This window comes from Arvicola amphibius, chromosome 4 (assembly GCF_903992535.2).
Source record: "Arvicola amphibius chromosome 4, mArvAmp1.2, whole genome shotgun sequence".
Taxonomy (NCBI): domain Eukaryota; kingdom Metazoa; phylum Chordata; class Mammalia; order Rodentia; family Cricetidae; genus Arvicola; species Arvicola amphibius.
The window spans coordinates 71,318,629-71,340,973 of NC_052050.1; the positions used below are offsets into that span (position 1 = coordinate 71,318,629).

Consider the following 22,345-nt stretch of genomic DNA (forward strand, 5'->3'; position numbering starts at 1 on the left):
TATCAGAGATAGGCAGCCATGTTCGATAACGACCATGAATCAAGAGCATCCTTAGGTGAAGCCAGAGCAGATGCCAGAAGTCTCCTGGTTCCTACCTAGCTTCTTTCTAGGCTTAGTCCTGAGATGAAGTTTCTTGAAGCTGCCACTTGCTCTTTCTACAGGGACGCTGCTGGGATCTGGACTTAAGGACTGGATCAGGACACTAAGCATCCAAGTCAGCCCAGGCCCAAGAAGCCCCTCTGTGTCTACCTGTCTTGACCGCAAAGCATGAAGAAACATTAGTGCTGGGTGGGAAGGAGGCTCAGGCTACAGCTTGAGGATTTCAAGGCACAGCCAAGACAAAAGCACAAGTCTCCTGCCTTCAAGGACTTCATTGTAGGGTTCTCAGGCCTCACACGGGTCTCCCACTCTGGCTTGCCTGTTATTAGGGGGTTTTCTTTCTATTCTCTACCACTGAGCTGTATACCCCGTTCTCTGCACTTGGGGGTTCATGTTCCTGCAGTAGCATCCTCCACCAGGCTGGGAGCTCCTGTGTCCTCTCCGACCCAGCAGAAGCGTGGAACTAGGCACAGGGCTGAGGGAAGCTTGATCTCTGTTTCCACTGGCAGCCCCCCCTCCCTACACTCCCATCCCATTCTAGGACATCCTATTGAGCCATTCTCCTTCCTTTCACAGCCCACGTGGTCAGAGTCATGGGTGCTTACTTCATCCCCACCTCCCCAATTCCTACTGGCCCTCAACCGGTTCCTCAAATCCTTACAAAGTACCTGTCTGTCAAGACACCCCCTCTCTTTTCAGATCTCTTACTCCAGGATTCCAGCAGTGGGGAGGGAAGAATTTGCACAGCTTACATTCCTGCAACCTAACCTCCTAGAGACCTCAGATACCTTACTGGCTAAATGTGGGAGGTCTCCCGGGCACAGGGAAGTCTCATTCCTCACCCATGTTGCCCAGCCAGGAGCCCCATTTACCTCTCCCACACACTCAGTCACTTCACAAAACACATCCCTGAACATAGGTGAAAAGCCTGGTTCAGGGTTGGGTGCAGGGGAGCAAGAAACAGCCAAAGGGGCAGCAGTCCTGCATCGTTCTATACACAGGTTCACCCACATCTCCTTCGGCTTGCCTCTCCGACGGGACAGAGTGGGAGCTGAGAGGAAGGCTCGCGAGCAAAACTGGCATTGGTTAGTTCCCATCCTGCCCCACGCCTGAGAACCTTGGGAGGTTACACGTTTCCCCCACATATAAGAGATCTCACACTTGTGGGGGTACGACGAAAACATGCAAAGTCAATTTCTATAGTATACAAACACACAGGTTTTCTCTCTCCTCTCAGCACTCCTCTATCAAGCGTCAGGCGCTCTATGATGATCCAGCCACCTGGATTTCCAGGGACAGAGGATCCTGGGCGGATGCCCCCTCATCTCATGCCTTATCCCCAGCGCTTCCTTCCTGGCCCCTCCTCGCAACCACTCTGCCACTCTTCAGCACCGCAGAGTCAAGCTCTCAGCGCAAACTTGAACCTGCCCCCAAGTCTCCCACTTTGCAGCTTCTGCTTCACGGTTCAAGGTTCAAATCTCCTTTCCTTTCTGACCCGGAGATCCCCTCAAATCCCAGGAGCCCAGGCCTTTCACCGTGACTTGGATCGGTCCGGAGTTGCGGACTCAAGAATTCGCCTTAGGTTTCAACTTGCACCTCGGATCACCCAGGATGGCGCTAGTGTCGGGTGCTTGGAGTTGGGTGCGGGGGTAGGGTGTCCCGAGTCCTCAATCTCGCCCGGGAGAAGGTAGACGCCCGTCGGGAGCGCCCTCTGGGGGACCTCGGGGGACCGACCTCCAGAAGCAGACGCAAGGCGTCGGGAAGTGCGACACCAAGTGCGGGGTCGGGCGGGGATTCGATGGGGAATGATTCACGCTAGAGGATCGGGACCCAGAGGCGGTGGGGAGCCTGGGAGCTCCCTGGGGAGCGAGTAGGACCCCGAAGGAGCCACCTAAGGATGCAGTTCAACCCCGGACCGTAGATCTAAGACTGGGATTTGGTCAAGCCCTGCCACCCTGTCGGTGACCGGCTGCAGTCTTTCTTTCCTGCTCCCCGCGGTCCCGGATCCCTGCCCTCAGGATTTCCTCCTGGCTTCCAGGCTCAGCGAGCGTCCCGCACCACCCAGGCTCCCAAGCTGTCCGTCCCTCCTCCCGCCCCGTTCGGTGCGGTTTCACCACTGGCCCCTGGAGCGCGGCGGCCCCCCGGCGGTTAAACGAGGCCGGGGCTTGGGTTGTGGCCAGGGTGCTCACCGTGGAGGAGTCCGAGGCAGAGCCAAGGCGCAGGCTCAGTGCGGCGCCCGGCTGCATCTCCGGCCCCTGGGCGCGGGTGGGACCTTCGCGGCCGCAGCTCGGGCGGGAGTGAGAGCGCGCGCCGAGGCGCGACGGGGCGAGGACGGAGGCAGCGATCCGGGGGCGGGGATGAGGCGGCCCGGGGCGGGCTGGGGGGGGGGGAGGAGGCCACGGTAGCCTCACCCGCCCCGCCCCTAACCCCTCTCCGTCCCTTCCAGTCCGTCCCGGCAAAATCAGGGCCCCGGTTAAAGAGAGAGCCGCTTGCGCAGCCTGAGCCAAGATAGTTCCAAAGTAGCCGCCACCAAGCTCCCCTCCGAGGGGCCCTACGGGAGGGCGAGGCGCGCAGGTGACTGCACTGTTCTCTGTGCGCTGTGGCGCCGGCAGCGAACAAAACCGGGCAGTGGTGTTTTACTGCATTTTCTTTCTATCAACGGGCAAAAGTGGCAAACGAATATAAGGTGATGAAAACAGCAGCTGTATGTTAAGTTTAGAGAGCACCCTGCCAGAAGTCTCTCATTCTTTTCTATAGCGTGAATGGAGCCCGGGTACCTTAGGGTAACTGCCTCCCCACGCCCTCCGACCCTGGAGGACTGACTTTCGCTTTAGCTTCCCCACCCAATGCTTTTGCTCTGAGCTCATTCGTAAGTCCTTTTTATCAGTGTACACCTCACTTTCTGTTTTGGCAAACTTTCTCGCACAGACTTCCTCTCTTTGTGGCTCCTTTGCTAGAATTTCCTATTTCAAAATAAATCCAAATGACAATGACGATCCCAACTTCTCCTGTTTTTATTTAATCTGTTCACATTGTTCCCACGCCTCCTTGCCAAAAATCAAGGTCAGACTGATGATGATGACCGTTATAAAATCTCCCACTCTCAAGCACAAGCAGTTGTTTTCTGCTGAATAGGAATTGCTACGCATATAAGTCTTCAACGTGGGCAGACAGCACTGACGAGTTTTTCATTCTATTTAGCTTGTTCTGGAATTCCATTATGGTATTAATTGGCTTTTCCCTAACTACCCATGAGGCTGAACATACTTTTAAAACTGGCCATTGGGTTTTCAAATCTTTTGCTTAGCTCCTGTAGTTTTCCTTATCGATCTGTAGGGAGTTTGTGTTTGTTTTTTTTTAAAATAAAATTTGGTGAGTCCTTGATCAGATGTGTTTGCTATGGCAGTTGTAACAATTTACCTCAAACTGTGAGGCATGAAGTAGCAACTTCTTGGTTTTTTTTGCTTTTGTTTTGATTTTGGAGACAATCTTCGTGTTAGCCCTAGAATTAGCTTTGTAGACCAGGCTAGCCTTAAACTCAGAGATCCTGAGTGGTGGGATTGAAAGCAAGGCATGTATCACCACACCCAGCTTCGAAATGGCAAACTTTTATTTCATTCCTGTTTGGATAAGCCAGAAGCCTTGAAAAGGGGCTTTTGTAACTCTTGATTGGGTTGTCAGCAATCTGAAGGTACTGGTTGGGGAGGCTCAGGGTTGGCTGGCAGTTCAGCGAACCTGTTAGCTGGTACACTCAGCCATGGCCTTTCCTGTATGACAGTCTCATACAGAGCAGTGGCTTCTCCAAAGAGAGTGTGAAGTGGTTCTGAGGGAACAGAGCCTGAGCAAAGGCATTTCTCCCTACCTCTTGACAGGGCAAAGCAAGAAGTGTGGGGTGGGAGAAGAGATTGTGGACGCCATCTCCGGAAAACCACACTTGGCCACTGAGGTGACAAATGCTCTTCTTCCACTCAACATCTTAGTCTCTCTTTCTGAGACAGACTCTCGCTCTGCTGCCTAGGCTGCCCTCAAACTCTTGGGCTCGAACAGTCTTTCTGTCTCAACCTCCTGACGCCTGCCACGGCTCCAGCTCACCCACTTAATAGTGTCTTAGGACTGTGGAGACAACGGTGGTATTAGTTTAACGGAGCATTCTTGCACGTTGAATCACTTTCCTTTGGGCTAGTGTCATTTTTTTCCCCATTCAAAGAAGTATTTTTCTGTCTCAATATCACAAAGAAATTTACTGCCTTTGTCAATGACATAAATGTCATGTTTTCTTTTACACGTAGACCCCAGATGCAGGTAGTGGCTGTGAAGTAGAGAAGGGTCAAGCTTAACTTCTTTTTCTCTATAACCATTTGGGAAGAGATAATTTTTTTTCTGCATTGCTTTCTATTTCTACCTTGGCTGAAAACAGAGCGTCTGTGTGGAATGGGCTGTCTCTGGGCTTTGTCTCTCACTGTCCTGTGTTGTACTGAGCCACCATGGTTGAACCTTTGCTTCACATCCAGAAATATAAACCCTCCTAACTTACTCTTCAAAAGTGACTGAAATTCTCTCCAAGTTACATCTCTGTTCACATTTCAGACTCATTTCTGTCAGTTTCCAGACACTTTTGATATCCTGGGATGCTGATTTAAATAATTAGTCTACTACCAATTTGGGAAAGCCGATTCCTTTCAACCCACAGGCATCGAATATCGCTCCATTTAAGGTTTATCTGTCAGTCACCTTTCATAGTTTTGTGCATCAAGCTCTTGAATGCTGTTAGACTTATCCCGAGATAGTTGATATTCTTGTGCATTTGCACAGGTAAACGCATGCAGACATTTCATCTTCTCATTATTTGCTGCTTTTCTTTCTTTCTTTTTTTTTTTTTTTTTGGTTTTTCGAGACAGGGTTTCACTGTAGTTTTAGAGCCTGTCCTGGAACTAGCTCTTGTAGACCAGGCTGGCCTCGAACTCAGAGATCTGCCTGCCTCTGCCTCCCGAGTGCTGGGATTAAAGGTGTGCGCCACCACCGCCCGGCTATTTGCTGCTTTTATATGAAAATGTTTGCTGTTTTTTAAAGTGGTTTGTTTCCAGGTTAGTGATATTTTAGAGCTCATTGAATATTTAGACACAGAAATATAATTGATCAGAAAATATGATTTATAAATGTTACCTGTACTTTTTTCTGGCCATTCTCTTAAGAGCTTCTGTCTTTGCGAGGAGCCGGAGAGATGGCCCAGTGGTTAACAGAACCTGCTATTCTTACAGAAGACCTGGACTCAGTTCCCAGGATCCATATTCAACTCCCAACCACATATAACTCCAGCTCCAGGAGATTTGCTTTGTCTTCTGACCTCCATGGCACTGCATACATGTGATGCATGTATATGCATATATACATGTAACCTAATACTCATACACATAAAATGAAGATAAGTGAATCTCAAACTTTTTAAACCTTTATTTTTATTTTATGTACATGAGTGTTTTGCCTCCATGTATGCCTGTGTACCACCTGCATGCAGTGCCAGAGAAGGCCAAGAGTTAGATCCCCTGGGACTGGAGTTACAGATGGTTATGAGCCGTCATGTGGGTTCTAAGAATTGAATCTAGAAGAGTAACCTGTGCTCTTATTCAGTGATCCATCTCTCCAGTCCCAAAGATAAATAAATTAAAAAAATAGTGTATTTGGTAAAGCAGAAGTTTTTGGCTTTGATGAAGTTCAGTTCACTGATTTGTTATATTAGAGATCATAATTTCACATAGGTTTCATCTCCTTGATCCAGGTAGTGCCCATAGACAGAAAGTTGAGATATTTATGGGTCTTAATTGATTTGCTACCCAACAGCGTCTGCTCAGTTCTTTCATCCTCTTTCTACTGGTTTGTCATTCTGTCATGAAACTGTAAACGTTCCTCACTTAATGACATGAGGGTGTTCCAGGCAGCATGTGGCCAAGTGATTTTTGCTGCTCAGGTGCCATAGTATATACGTACACAAACCTCACATCTAGGATCTAGGGTCTTGAAAGATGTATACGAGGTACCGTCTATCTCTCCTTTGCTAGTGATACCAAAACAACAAAAGATTAAATCAAGCACAAGAAACTCATGCAAGCCAGGCGATGGTGGCACATGCCTTTAATCCCAGCACTCGGGAGGCAGATGCAGGCAGATCTCTGTGAGTTCAAGACCAGCCTGGTCTACAGAGCTAGTTCCAGGACAGGCTCCAAAGCCACAGAGAAACCCTGTCTCGGAAAACCAAAAAAAAAAAAAAAAAAAAAAAAAAAGAAAAGAAAAGAAACTCATGCAAGAATATAGTGATAGTTATTCTATGTTTTAATAAATAAAGCTTGCCTGAATATCAGAAGGGCCAATCTAAACTGCTACAGGTCAGGTAATGGCGACACACACCTTTAATCCCAGGATTTGGGATACAGAGGCAGATGGATCTTTTTGAGTTCAAGGCCACCCTGGGCTACACAAGATCAAAGCAGAAACAGATCCAGGTGATAGTGGCTCACACCTTTAATTCCAGTATTAGGGAGTCACACGACTTTAATCCCAGCACTAGGGAGAATATAAAATGGGAGGAGAGAGAGGCTCTGGCTGTTTCAGTCGGCTGAGTCTGCTGAGTCTGCTGAGTCTGCTGAGTCTGTGGTTGTCCAGTCTTTGTAGAGGTAAGACTTCTCTAGTGGTTTGGCTGCTTTGTTTTTCTGGTTTTCAGTTTGAACCCCAATATCTGTCTCTGTGTTTTTATTATTCATACTATAGAAGAAATATGAAATTATGTAGCTGTTGCTGGCTTAACATGGCCCATTCACTGTTTCAGGGTAAATGCCTTTACAGGTTGTCTTTTTTTTGTTTTTTGTTTTTCGAGACAGGGTTTCTCTGTGGCTTTGGAGCCTGTCCTGGAACTCGCTCTGTAGACCAGGCTGGTCTCCAACTCACAGAGATCTGCCTGCCTCTGCTTCCCGAGTGCTGGGATTAAAGGAGTGCGCCACCATCGCCGGGCCTACAGGTTGTCTTAGTTAGGGTATCTATTGCTGTGATGAAACACCGTGACCAAGGCAACTTGTGGAGGAGAAAGTTTATCCAGCTTACACTTCCACATCACAGTTCTTCATCAAAGGAAGTCAGGATAGGAACTCAAGCATGGCAGGAACCTGATGCAGGAGGATCAGCTGCAGGAGCTGATGCAGAGCCCATGGAGGGGTGCTACTGACTGACTTGCTCTCCATGGCTTGCTTAGTTTGCTTTCTCATAGAACCCAGGACCACCAGCCCAGGGATGGCACCACTTACAATGGGCTGGGCCATTCCATCCATTCCTAATGTAAAAAATGCATTATCGTCAGAAATTATGGAAGCATTTTTTTCAAATGAGGTCCTCTCCTTTTGGATAACTCTAGCTTGTGTGTCAAGTTGACATAAGACTAGCCAACACACAGGTGTGGGGTGACTAATCTTGATAGTCAACATGTCATAGCTGGGGAGAAGGATCCTCAAGTGAAGAATTGTCTCCACTGGACTGGCCTGTGGGCATGTCTAGAGAAATATTTTCTTTGTTTTTAACTAATGTAGGAGGATCCAGAACACTGCAGATGGTACCGTTCCTAGGTATATGGGCCTGGACTGTATAAGAAAGGTAGCCAAACAAGTCAGGGAAGCAAGCTCATTCCTTTGTGTTTTCTGCTTCCAGTTCCTGCCTTCACTTCCTGGCTTGATTTCCCTGGGTGGTGGACTGTGACCTGTAGAATGAAATAAATCCTGTCCTCCCAAAACTGCTTGTGGTCATGGTGCTTGTTACAGTAACAGAGATGAGAATTAGGAAATCGAAGGGACACACTGCAGCTATGAGGCGCCAGCAGCCCCTTGTCATCCCTATTGCACACCACATACTTCACGGACCTGTGACTGTTACACCTCTGCATTTGTGACTGTGTGGTAGATTTCTTTTCCTTGGGTGTGTATGGCGACATTCTAATTTTGTCTGTATAAGCAACTGCTTTTGAATGTCCTAGTCTTTAACGACTGGCTTCAAAGGGAGGAAAATTAAGAACACAAAGGAGGAAAATTTTGACCTTCCTTTAAACACCCTAGAAGTTAATTCAGCAAGGATGTGGGGGTTGCAACAGTGGAAGGAGAAGCAAATATGGCTGCCACTTCTCCATTTGCATCTCTGATTAGATACAGGTTTCAGTGGTCTGATCACATGTTCTTCATAGTTGTGACCCCCTTGGTTCCGAGAACTACCGGTATGTTGCTACTCCCGGAACATGTGCAGAGATGCCCACCTCACAGCTGAGCTAGGAACGGAAATGGTCCATGATTTGCTACTCAAGTCTTCTGTTGGCTGTTGCCTTCTATAGACTACAGACAGCCAAGACGGTGACATGAGCTAAGCTCCGCCAGTGTAGTCATCTCGTCAGGGAGACAGATTTCTGGTGCTTCTCTATTATCAATTAACTTTTGGACAAGATTTCCAAGGCCTTTAACTTGGGGGAAGAAATAGCCTCTTCAGTAAGTGGGATTGGTGCCAAGGGACAGTCACGAGCAGTCAAGCTGGACCTTTATCTCATACGATCCACAAATATTAATTAAAATGCATCAATCAGCTTTCTCTAAAGGAACAGAACTGATAAAAATGAATATATAGTGTATATTTATATATAAATGGATATATAGTATATATTACTTATATTAAAAGGGGACTTTCTATGTTGTTCTCTTCTGTTCATGTGGTAGATTTCAAAGACGGCCACTAACACTCCTTATTTTTTGTGGCCACTCACTGATATGGTGATTTTTTTTCTTTAATGGCAAGTTGGACTGCTGACCAACTTTAGCTGAGCCAACTCAGCAAAAGTGGCACCAAGAAGACTTTTCCTTGGCACTCTTGTGACTCAGCAGTCAACACGAGCTATACATGCCTATGGCAGTGTGTTGGAAGTTTGGAAGGGGAGGTGGATCTCCAAGAAGAAATCAACTAGCCAAGGATTTCAGATTAAATGTTTTAGAACACAGAAAAAAGTAAATATCCTAAATGCTAAAAGCATTTTGATTGGAGCTTGGTAGGGGTGCTAGATGGTTCTGGTTTGAACTCTGGGAAGGCCAGCCTTGGAAGGGCCAGACCACAGAGTTTATAAAATGAAGCCGCAAGAGAATAGGGAAGGAGGCAGCTACAAACTAAGATTCTGCCCCCTCCAGCCCCAAGGAAAGCTGTGCATATCACAGGCAGGTAGGGGGAAGGGAATGAGGCAGGAACTCAACAGGAGTCAGATGAAGCCTGCGTTCTCACGGAAAGTTCTCAGGGCTCAGGCCCTGGCTCACAAAGAGATAGAGCAGGAGTGGCCATGGGAGGGTACCTCAAGGTGTGGAGGCAGCACTTTACCTCTGAGGGAGCTGCCAGGAAAAATGTGGGTCCTGCAGAAAAGACCACAGAATCAGTTAGCCTGAGGAATGGACTCAGAGAGATGCTCAGAGTGACAGGCCCAAAGCAGCTCCCCAAGGAGGGCTCTACTCCGTACAAGCTAGGGAGACTGAGGAGAAGTCCCTGGACTAGTGCCCACAGTATTCCAGCAGATGTGGCTTGGAGGAGCCACAGTCACCATGGGAAGCTTCAGCAGAGCATAGCTCCAATCAGCCAGCCACATACCAGTGGTCAAAAACAGAGGAGAGCTTGGGCTGTGGGGTACAACTGAGGTTGAAGGAGGAACTTGGTGTAGCCTTTACAACATCCACATGTGTTGGGGGGGTGGGCGTTTGGAAGACCAAGGGAGTCAGGGCCAGTCAAGCAGAATCCTGCTATAAACGGCTGGACAGTCTATAGGCATAGATTGTTGGCTCACAGTCTTCACAAATGGGGGAATGGTTTCTGGGGGTAATTTCATTCAGTTATGGAGAGAAACGTGTAATTCTGGGCTTGTGAGTTATAGTATACGAATATCAGAACCTCCGTGTTATTGTGTATGAGAGAAGCCCTGAAACAGGGTTTGACTGAATAGTTTAATAAAGTCACTGCCAAGGTTAGTCCCACTTGGCAACTTGACAAATAAGGATTACCTAGATTAGGTTGGCCAGTGAGTGTGTCTGTTAGGGATTATCTTGATTGCCTTATCTGATGTGGGAAGACCCAGCCTGGATGTGAGCAGCACCATTTCCTGACCGGGGGTGGGGAGGCATTTGGACCGTGTAAGAGTAGAGAAAGCTAGCCGAGTAACAAGCAAGCACACACTCCTTTCTCTCTGCTCCTGACTGTGGAGGTGACTTGCTGCCTTGACTTCCTGCTGTGATGAACTTTAACCTACAATTTAAGCTGAATAAAGACTTTCTTCCTTACATTGCTTTTTATCAGGGCATTGTATGACAGCAACAGAAAGGGAGTTAGAACAGCCACTCGCAGTGGGATGCCAGAGGGCCAGGTAGTGGGATGTGATTAGACTTGTATGTACCAATGACATGAAATAGCCATGAAAGAAAGCAAGCAGCAGAAGGAAATGCTCAGTGTAACTTGTTTTAGCTGAAGGGGGGAGAAAGAAGCATCTTTTAGTGTGTTTTCTATTATTAAAACAAACAAACAAACAAAACATAAGGTTGGATAACTTCTAACGAGAAGTTTATTTGCCTAACAAATCCAGGGTTTTGGTAAGGGGTTTTTCTTTCTTTCTTTCTTTCTTTCTTTCTTTCTTTCTTTCTTTCTTTCTTTCTTTCTTTCTTTATCTCATTCTCTCTCCCTCTCTCTTCCTTCCTTCCTTCCTTCCTTCCTTCCTTCCTTCCTTCCTTCCTTCCTTCCTTCCTTCCTTCCTTTATTTCTTTCTCTTTCTCTTTTTCAAAGCAGGGTTTCACTGTTTAGCTCTGGCTGTCCCAGAACTCTCTTTGTAGACCAGGCTGGCCTTGAACTCACAGAGATCCATCTGTCTCTGTCTCCCGAGTGTTGGGACTAAAGGTATGCACCACCACTGTCTGGTGGTAAGGGGTTTCTTGCTGTGTCATACATAGTATGGTACAGGGCACCATCGTGTGACAAAACAGAGTAAGTGTGCTGGTTTGTGTATACAGAGTAAGTGTGCTGGTTTGTGTATACAGAGTAAGTGTGCTGGTTTGTGTATACAGAGTAAGTGTGCTGGTTTGTGTATACAGAGTAAGTGTGCTGGTTTGTGTATACAGGTCTCCCGTAGCCAAGGATGACCTTGAATTTAGGATCCTTTCACCTTCACCTCTTGCGTGCTGGGATTTCAGGCAGAGATAACCATACTGGTTTCTGTAATGCTGGAATGGTGTCCAGGAACTGATCTATAACCCCAGCCACCCCCACCTCCTTACAGAAAAGTTTGCAGGACACATTCAAACTATAGCTAGAGGAAAGGAGGAGGGGCGGTAGGCAGGCAGGCAGGCAGGAACTTTTCCCCCAAAGGAGGGATAAAGCCCCTTTCACGTGGAGCTGTCACCCAACCTCCTGATCCTCTTATCCAGCCACTTGCTCATTCTCATTTATTATTCATCATATGAGGGCATAACTGTTGTCTTGCTGGCACTGAAATTGTCCAACATGAAGACGGTACTGCCTCTTTAAGTATCTAAAAGGAGGTTTGGAAATGGGACTTGATTCAAAGTGATTGTATTTTGCCAAAATCTCGGCCCCGGTCTGCGCTCTATGTGCTAGACCTCAGTTACCGAGCTTCGGGAAAGGGGCTGGAGGTTGAGAACTCAGGCGCAGTGACAGACTGACACACAGAACTCCCAACGCTGGTTCAGAAAAAGCTTCTCTTTCTCGGTTGGATTTCCTGGAATCAAAACCGAGTGAAGGACGTCAGGATTAACACATATACCCCAATCCACCCTCACCTTCTGAGGGCGACCTCTCAGCGTTCCCTAGTTCCCGATCTCGGCTGGGACCTCCAATTGCCGAAATCTCGGTGGAGACCTCCAATTGCCGATATCTCAGTAGAGACCTTCAATTTCCGTGAACCGCGCCCCCGTGTCTGCGTTCGGTGCGCTGGCACCCAGTTCGCGAGATTCGGGCAAGGGGCAGGAGGTTAAAATACACAGACACACAGACAGAGAGACAGAGACACGAGTCATCCTTGAATTTAGCCACGCCCCAGCCAAACGCACCAGAAACCACTCTGCCATCAGGAACTCCTGAAGGTCTCGTGCTCAGAGCAGCTGTAGGCACTCAGATCAGGGAATTACAAGAAATTTAGGATCTGGGGTCTCACTGCTCCCAACAGTATCTCTCTTTCTCCCTCTCTCCCTCTCTCTCCCACCCCCCTCTCTGTATGTGGACAAAGTAGGAAGAGAGAATCTTATATATGTTTTATATATGCGTGTGTACTCTTTTTTTTCTTTTTAAGACAGGGTCTTGCTATGTAGCCCAGGTTGGCGTGAAACTCCCTATATAGTCTGATTGGGCCTCGGACTCAGAGAAATCGTTCTGCTTCAGCTTCCCAAGTGCTGGGATCACAAACCCGCTGTCATGCCTGGCTATGTGTCTTTCTTGGTGTCCCTACATTTATGGCTGTGTCTGCTACCTCACAGACTCTCAGATGCCAGTTGTTCCTTGTATCTCTCAGCTCTGGCCCCCAGCAAAGAATCTCGGTGATGAGAACTTTAAAACAGGATATGTTTTACACAGAAAACACATGTGAAGGCCGAGACGCTGGTTTGTAATGGCCTGGTTCGTAAGACACGAATGATGGCAACTGTCTGTTGACCGGCTACCTGGTGCCACCGTGTGGCCATATTTTGTCACGTGGCACCATGTACCTTAGATGAGTCATCTTTAAAATTACTCTTCCAGTTTATTTTTCAAAACATTGGAGTGATTGACGTTTTCTTTCCAAGCTGCCCTTAGCGAGGCTTTAGTAACGGGTATTTAGCATCTACACTTTGTCCTCTTGAGGCCGCGGGTGCAGCGGGAGAGTGGAACTGACCAATCAGCAGGAAAGCTATTCAGATACCTGTGACGCTGGCAGACTCACCTCTTCCTTCCCTCCCACCTGTGCTGAGATGCCAGCAGGCCCTCTAAATGAACATGAACAAAGCTCATGAACTCATAGAGACTAGAAGAGTGTGCACGGAGCCTGCACGGGTGTGTGCTAGGTCTTCTGAGCTTCTATTATGGCTTCCAGTTTAGTGTTTTTATGTGGTTTTTGTGCGTGTGAACAAGTGGATCTCTGACTCTCGCACCCTCTCTTGGGCTCTTCTTCTGTTGGTCTGTCTTGTCTGACTGTAATGTGATATTTTTTGTTTTATCTTATTATTTTGTTATGTTCTTAAAATGAATGAGCTGGGCGGTGGTGGCACACACACATCACACACACACCACAGCACTCGGGAGGCAGAGGCAGGTGGATCTCTGTGAGTTCAAGGCCAACCTGGTCTAGATAGTAAGTTCTAGGACAGCCAGGGCTACACACAGAGAAACCCTGTCTTGAAAAACAAAACAAAACAAAACAAAACCCCAAAACAAACAAAAAGAATGAATGAATGGTTCCAGAAAGGGGAGCACTCCTCCCTAGTGCTACAGCAAATATTCCCCTGAACTGAAAGCTCAGGCTTCCCCTGGCTACTTTGGGTTTCTGATGCCCTTTAGGCAAAAAGTTAAGAAAGAAATAACAGTGTTGGGATGGGTGATTGACTCAGATTACCAAGGGAAAAGCTACTTCTCTATAGTGGAGGTAAAGAAGATTATGTTTGGAATGCAGGAGATCCTTTAGGGTGACTCTTGGTATTGCCATGTCCTGTGATTAAAGTCAATGGGAAATTACAATAATTTAATTCAGGCAGTAATTGTTTCATTTAAGGTTGGAAGACAAAACTTTAAATCTGGGTCACACCTTTTCATGGCAATCTATATAAATGGCATGAAAGAAAGAGGTTTTTACTTTTTGCCCACTTGGCCTCAATTTCTGCTCCCAAGTTCATACATCCTGCTGATTGAAGCATTCCTTCACTGGCATTAGAGCCTGCTTCTTTGGGATTTCAATGTTTACTTGAAGACCAGTTGAGACAGCGAACCTTGTGGGCTGAACTGCTATTGTATTCTTGAACTTTCCGTTTGGAGACAGCCATTGTTGGACTAGCTGGACTATAGCCTGTAAACCACTCTAAGAAATTCATATATGTATATAGGCATATATATGTATACATAAGGATTTTAATTTTAACCTATGGATGGAATATATATGTATGTATATAGGCATATATATGTATACATAAGGATTTTAATTTTAACCTATGGATGGAATATATATATATATATATATATATATATATATATATATATATATATCCAACCTATTAGTTTTGTTTTTTGTTCCTCTAGAGAACCCTGACTAATACAGATAGGAAGGGATTATGATAAAAAATGATGAAGCTATTACCGAAATTTTAGAACTAGCATCTTGACTCAGGAAGCCCCAAGGGATTAGGCTGGTCAGTCCATTGAAATATGTTAAAGACGCAAGAGACAAGTCAACAAAAAGCAGAGAAAAGAGATTTAATCTGTGTGGCACACTAGGAAGAGAAACAGATGGAGCCCATCTGCAGGGCACAGGCAGAAGCTTTAGGTTTCCACGGAGGAAGAGTTGGGGCAGGGAGGTGTGCAGTTCTGGCGGGAGTGCTGTCTGGATGATCATTATCTCAGGTCTGGTTCTGCAAGGTGATCCAAAGAAATCTTTATTGTTTGAGGGGACAAGCTCATTCCTAGGAGATGTCTGTTCCTGCTTAGGGGGTGTTCTCTTGACAGGGTGATCTGTCTGTGGGCTTCTGCTAATCTCTAAGGGGCCTGAAGGTTTAAGACATTTGGGAGTCTGGTGCAGGACCCTGTAAAAGCTGATAGGAAGATAATTCAGTTGCTCTTATCTTTATTTTTGCCTCCAGCTATAAATGGGGGGCGGGATGAAGCTTGTCAGACATCCTTGGCATTTAGACAGACATTCCTTGAGTTATTAACATGCTTATGTGCAGGGTTAGCAGGTGACTGACCCCAAGTAAAGGAGACATGCAAAATAAGATAGATGCCAGGCTTTCATTCGTCCCGCTTTGGTTACTCTGTGGGCCCAAGTGAAGCATCAATGCCTTTAAAAGGCATTTTTTTTTTTTTTTGGTTTTTTGAGACAGGGTTTCCCTGTAGTTTCTAGAGCCTGTCCTGGAACTAGCTCTTGTAGACCAGGCTGGCCTCGAACTCAAAGATCCACCTGCCTCTGCCTCCTGAGTGCTGGGATTAAAGGCGTGCGCCACCACTGCCCGGCTTAAAAGGCATTTTTATTTAGCCGTGTGTGGTGATACAAACCTTTAATCCCAGGAATGAAATGACAGAGGCAGGTAGGTCTCTGGGAATTCAAGACCAGTCTGGTCTAAATATAGTGAGTTCCAGAACAGACAGCTACATACAGACTCTCTCTCTCTCTCTCTCTCTCTCTCTCTCTCTCTCTCTCTCTCTGTTTTTTTTTTAAATCAAGACAGGATTTCTTTGTGTAACAGCCTTACAGCCCTGGAACTAGTTCTTGTAGAATAGGCTGGCCTTGTTGTGTCAATATTTTAAAAATAAAAAATTTGATTTTAAGTATAAAGCCATGGTAAATAAAGTATTAACTTAAACTTTTTTTTTGGCTTTTTGAGACAGAGTTTCTCAGTAGCTTTGGAGCCAGTCCTGGAACTTGCCCTGTAGATCAGGCTGATTCTGAACTCACAGAGATCCTCCTGCCTCTGCCTCCCAAGTGCTGGGATTAAAGGTGTGTGCCACTATCACCCGGCTAAATACTTATTTTTAAAGTTACCTATGTACTCTGTGATTTATCATAAATTTTGTCAAATGTGTAGATGCTTGTACCAGCTGCTATAATCATCATACATGAAGATTTTCTCAGTCCCCCAGCTTCTTCATGCTATAGTTTGTATTCAGTCCCTTCTCCAGCTTTGAGCTATAGTGGCATTTCAATTGTATTTTGAAAAATAAAGACTGCCTGAAGATCTGAGAGTAAAACAGCCCCACTGGTCATTCTTACAGATCAGGTAATGGTAACACACACCTTTAATCCCAGTAGCCACACCAGTTGACATAGAAACCAGGCAGTGCCTGCCTTTAATCACAGTGGTGCACACCTTTAATCTCAGCCCTAGAGAGGATTATAAAATGGGAGGAAACAGCTCTCAACACATAGTCTGTTCCTGAGATTCCTGGAGACAGGATCACCATTTCAGACTGAGGTTGAGGTAAGAGTCAGTGCCTGACTGCTTTGGTTTTCGGATTTTCAGGTTGAACCCCAATTCCTCTCTTATTTTTTATTAGTCATGCTTCACCGAGCCCTAGGAATCACCGATTCTTGTTCTCCCCCCTTGGGATCTCACCTCTCTAAAAGAATATCATACATATGGGGTCATGAGGCAAGCACATAGTTTTGTGGATGTGGTTCATTGACCTAGCACAAAGATTTCTGAGATTCATCTGAACTATCATATCTACCAATGACCAGATTTTGATGTAGAAATTGTTTAACCTTAAACTTTGAAATGATAGAAGTCTTTTTGAATATTTTATGAATGTACGGTCTTCTGGCTGTTGGTTGAAGGGAGGGTATGGCAGCATCCATTCAGGCCTGTTTCTTCCGGTGTTCTCCCACTTCTACTGGGTGCCTGGAACCAGCTCCAGGCTGGCTAACCCGCTCTAGGTTTTCTCTGCCTCACAGGATCTGGACGGCACCTGTGAGCTCTGGTTCTGAGCTGGGGTGAGGTTGCGGGGAGGATACTGCCACCTCCAGGGGATGCTTCTGAGCTCGGAGTCCAGCAGCTTCGTGGTTCTCTGGCTGGGGCACCTCTGTGTTGCGTGGTTCCAACCGTGGGGGGCGGGGCTGTCTACTGGCTTCCAGACAAGAGCGCAGGTCGTCCCAGTGTCATTTTATCAGCAGTAGGGGGTCCTGGTGCGCGCTCTTCCCTCGTGAGGCCTTTGCTCGTGCCCTTTCTTCGCTCACACGTTCCAGCACCGCGTCATAGGCGACACACCCGACAGTGCGTGCCTTACTGTCAGCTCCTTCGGCAGCTAGGGAAGCGTCTTTGAACCGTTGACTCCCTTTGAAGGCGTCGATAGTGCAGAGCTGTTCGGATGGGTGGTTACCTGGGGCGGGCTCGCCCTCACTGTCCGTTCCTGACTGTGTCCACTGGGGACCTCCAGAAGAGGCCCTCGCCGCCGGTCCACAGTGTTTCCCGGTCTCTCCAGGCTAATTCCATGGACCGGTGTTTGAACATGGCTGACAGCCTACCTTTTGAAGATGATGAGGTTTTAGCCGATTCCCAGGAGCACCCTGGGCGCGTGGTGGTTGTTCACACTCAGCGTTATTTAGTGGAGAAGGTTCGGGACTTACTCATCGGAGTCTTTTCCTCAATGTTCTTGTGTGGTCAGCACAACTCAGTGCCGATGCTGTCAGATTCCAGGATGTTCCGAGGCTCCGTGATCCTGAAGGCGGTCTCTACTAAGGGCAGAGCCATACTCTGTTTTGTTCTGGGGCAGCCGATCCTGAATTTATGGTCTTTTCTCACTGGCTACTTCTCAACTCAATTTAGTGCTCTCCAAGTGAGCAGCAAAAACATAAGAATGCGACATAAGAAAAAGAAAAACCCCAGTACCTTGAGAAAAGGTGGAGAAGGATTTGCCAAGCAGGAGGAAGGCTCCCCAGTCATAAATAGGCCTTCTGATCAGGGAAAGGACTCTGGTGATAGTGTGAGTGCCCAATCTGCATTTAGACGCCTGAATGTCAATGATGTACTCTCTTCTTTTATACCCAGGCCAGGTCCTTTAGGTATAGATATCTGTTCCAAGAATTCAGCAAAGAGCTATATTAAAGAATCCCAGATGGCATTCAAGAGCTCATACAAACGGAATGCCATTGCCAGCTCCTACAGTTCAACTTTAGCGCAATGGCCACCTGAGAGAGTTCCTACACGGGCTACCGGACGTGCTGCCCCTCGTACTGCTTCGGGCGCTACGGCAGGAGCTGCTACACAACCTACCCGAGGTGCTGCCCCCGGTTCTGCTTCGCGTGCTGCCGCAGGTGCTGCCTCAGATGCTACTGCAGGTGCAACCCACGGTGCTGTCCCTGGTGCTGCTTCAGGAGATGCCCCAGATGCTGCCGCAAGTGCTACCCGACGTGCTGCCTCAGATGCTGCTGCAGGTGCAACCCACGGTGCTGTCCCTGGTGCTGCTTCAGGAGATGCCCCAGATGCTGCCGCAAGTGCTACCCGAGGTGCTCCCCCAGATGCTGCTGCAGGTGCTGCCCGAGGTGCTCCCCCAGGTGCTGCCCGAGGTGCTGCCCCAGATGCTGCTGCAAGTGCTACCCGAGGTGCTGCCCCAGGGGCTGACCCAGATGCTGATGTACACACTACCCGAGCTGCTTCAGGTGCTGCTGCAGACGCTGCTCCAGGGGCTTCTACAGATGCTGATGCTGACCTAGATGCTGTCTCAGATGCTGCACCATGCACTCTGCCATTCCCCAGCCAAGACTCATCCCAGTCAACCGAGGCTGCAAAGAAAGGAGATGAGAAAGGCGGTGCACCTTCAGGTATTTCGAAAAAAAAGGAAAAGAGGGAAAAGAGAAAAAAAGAAAAGAAGGAAAAAAAGAAAGCCAAACAAGCAGCCGCTGCAGCTGCAGCAGCTGCTGCAGCTGCTGCAGAAGCGACTCAAGACCAGCAAGGCAAGCAAGACAAGCAAAAGCAAGGCAAGCAAGGCAATCCAAAGAAGGGCCTCTCCACATCTGATATTCCAAAGCCTGTGAGGCGCAAGATCCCTTTGTTCCCGCCTCATAGAAGAGACATCCCACTGGTTCTGCCCCCACCTCCAGAACTTTGTTACCGAATCACTGTAGAAGACTTTGACTTAGAGAAGAAAACTGCCATGCAGTGGATCAACAAGGTCTTGAAGGGTAAGTGGAAGGCTGCATGGTCAGCAACACCACACAGCTTTCCTGGCTTCTGCTGTGCCTTGCTGTGGGGACCCCCCTCCGTCAGAGCAGAGAGAGCACCAGGAAGATGCCAAGTCCTAGGCCTGGAACCCTTCTCATAATCTAATGACTGCCTCTGTGGGTTGCTTCTCTTGGTTCTCTCTAAATCCCACTTTGCTTTGCCTGATTATAAAGAAGTAAATAGGTTTCCTGGTACACAGAGGGTCTGTCTCCTAAGTACCTGTCTGCTTGGCCTTCGTTAGTTGTTTAGTCTTGAGGCAGCCCAGGACTCACCAAGCCTATGGGAACTATGGTGGACTCACTTAGATTGCTAACTCTGCCCAGAGACACAGTGTTTTAGTCTTACCCACTTTGTGCTAGAAATCAGAGTTGGGTGATTGGAAGATGTTGATCTAATCCAGTGATCCTGGAACATACAAGGGGCTCTTTGGGTAGATTTTCCTCTAGGTGAGAACCATTAGGGTGGCTACTGCTGATGGAGTTGACAGCTTCTGCCCCTCTCCCTTGCTTATTTGCATAACACACACACACACACACACACACACACTGCTTGGTGTTAAAAATGAGTTGTCTGTCTTCACAGAGCCCACATACACAAACCAAGATGTTCTCGAGCAGTGGTTCTCAACCTTCACAATGCTGCAACCATTTAATACAGTTCCTCATGCTGTGGTGACCCAAAAACCACAAAATTATTTTTCATTGCTACTTCATACTGTAATTTTGCTACTGTTATGAATTGTAATATAAATATCTGGTATTTCTGATGGTCTTAGGCCACCCCTGTGACTCCCAAAGGGGTCACGACCTACAGGTTTGAGAACCTCTGATCTAGATTAATCACTTCACCTGACTTCTATTATATCAAACACTTTTGTAGTTATCAACCCCCCTTCATTTTTCTTCACATACTTACTCTTATTTACATCTTTTACAGATGATGGAACCAAGGCCCGCTGTAATTGAATGACCTGAGGATGACCACACGTCACCGGATACATAATACTGGTCTCCAAGCAACCAGTTTCTGTACTCTATCTGTGTAGTTTAATATCACGTCCTATTTAGAGCCCTTTTGATACTTAAATAAAATTGTTACCTAGGATGTTTGCTGTAGCATCCAATTTGTACTTGTGTGTGTGGTGCATGTTATCCCATAATACGATTATGTGTCCCTTCTGTTGGTCACAGCTATGATGCACACATCCCCTTGGAAGCAAGCCTCCCCAGCTTCCCTGGCCCATCCTGAGGATGGTCATTTGTTGTTGAGGGTTCTGGCTCAGGATATTCTTTGACCCTTCATTCCTCAGGACACTGCAGTGATACCAATTTCTAGTCAGAGCCTTGGGGAAGGTTACTTTTTCTTCTTGGAATCACCCTGTCCTATTTTATCTTTTTTTTTAAACTTCTGTTGCTATGATAAAATACTCTGATCAAAAAATCAACCTAAGGGAGAAAGGGCTTATTTGGCATACAATTCCAGGTTACAGTCCATTATTGAAGGAAAGTGAAGGCTGGAGCTTGAAGCAGCTGGTCGCTTTCCCAGTCAAGGGCAGGGAGAATAAATGCATGCATGCTTGCTGTGTTCAGTTCCATCCCGACATCTAAACCACTCAAGACCCAAACCCTGGGAGTGGTACCACCTGTAATGGATGAGTCTTCCCATCTTAATCAAGCTAATTAAGACAATTCCCCATAGACATAACCACAGACCAACCAGATCTAGACAGAGATGATTCTAGGTTGTGTCTCTAGCCACCAAAGCAACTATCTATGTGTTCTTAGCCAGCTGAAGCACGTTTGAGTGGCACCAGGTTCTCAGGTCGGCAATGTGAGAGGAATATGCAAATCCATTATCCCCTAGTGTATTTTGTTCCATATCGCTTTCACGGTTTTTTTTTTTTGGCCTTCTACATTCTATGGTTTTAAATGTGAAGTGTTTATATGGTTAACAAGTAGATTCTTGATTTTATGTCTTGGTTTAGAATTTCTCTCAGTCCACAAGTGTCAACTTAAATAACAAAGAGACTGCCCAAAGACTATTAATTTTATTCAGGAATGCACATTGTAGTAGAGATGTGTGTACCATGGCTAGTTATGCATGTATTCAAGGAGCTGGAGACAAAGAGGAGACAAGAGGATCATATAATTTATTTTGAAATAATGAGTTTTGGGCTACAAGTATCAAAACAACAGTGGCATTGGCCCGAGGTTAAGCTAGACAGACAAGGTTCAGTGTGGACCATACATTCTTTCAGAATTATCTTCTGTGTAAGGTTATTTACCCCCACACAAGGTTATGGTCTGGCAGGTTTTTAAATTGGCCAATTTTATTAGGCACAGGTACATGATATCCCTTTGATAATCTAAATTTATTTCTTTGAGTATAACACAAATAACTCCATTTTGATCCAGACAACTTCCACATAGACTACTCACATAAAATTATGGTTATTGTAATATGTTACAATATGGGGGGTACCGATAAGTAAGATTCCTAATAATCTGATCTTGAGGTAGCACATAGCCCTAGATGGTTTAGATGGGCCCAATGACGTGACAAGGATCATACTTAATGAAAGGGAGAATCAGCAGGGCTAATGTCAGAATTAGAGATTTGTAATGATGGAAGCAATACGTGACTGCCTGGGAAGAGGCGAAGGACCAGGAGCCAATTAACAAAGGTGCTAGAAGCTGCAGAAGGCATCCCAGCAGAAGCGCAGCTGACTCTTCTGACTCTTGATTGCTAGAAGGCCAGGCAACAAAACACCACTGGTCAGGTAAACTCACCTTCATGTAGTGAAATAAACTACGGGCTGGGAGGTCTTGTGTCCATACAAACTAGAGTCATCTGAAAGGAGAGAATCTCAACTGAGAAAACGCCTCCATGAGATCCAGCTATAAGGCATTTTCTTAATTAGTGATTGATGGGGAGGGCCCAGCCCATTGTGGGCTGCCCTGGGCTGGTGCTCCTGGCTCTGTAAGAAAGCAGGCTGAGCAAGCCATGGGGGGCAAGGCCGTAAGCAGCTCCCCTCCAAAGCCTCTGCAAAGACTCCTGCCTCAGATTCTTGTCCTGTCTGAGTTCCCATCCTGGCTTCCTTCAATGATGAACTGATGTGGGAGGGTCTTCTGTTTTAATAAAGAAACTGCCTTGGCCAGCCCTTAGGTGGGTGGAGTAGACAGAACAGGAAGAAGGAAGTGAGGTGGATGGCTCAGTCAGATGCCACGCCTCTTCTAAGTGAGATAAATCGTCATGCCTCGCCTCTCTGGGACAGACTGCCATGCCTCTCAGTGAGACAG

General features: G+C 46.8%; 1 protein-coding gene across 1 annotated transcript in view; it reads right to left on the reverse strand.

Annotated features, from left to right (window-relative positions):
* The window catches only part of Flt4 (fms related receptor tyrosine kinase 4), a 45,063-nt gene extending 42,655 nt beyond the window's left edge, over positions 1 to 2,408 (reverse strand). Inside the window, exon 1 of the mRNA XM_038328155.1 lies at positions 2,289 to 2,408. The gene's annotated coding sequence lies outside the window, so the exon portion shown is untranslated. The remainder of the gene's footprint in view (positions 1 to 2,288) is intronic.
* Positions 2,409 to 22,345: the final 19,937 nt, after the last annotated feature.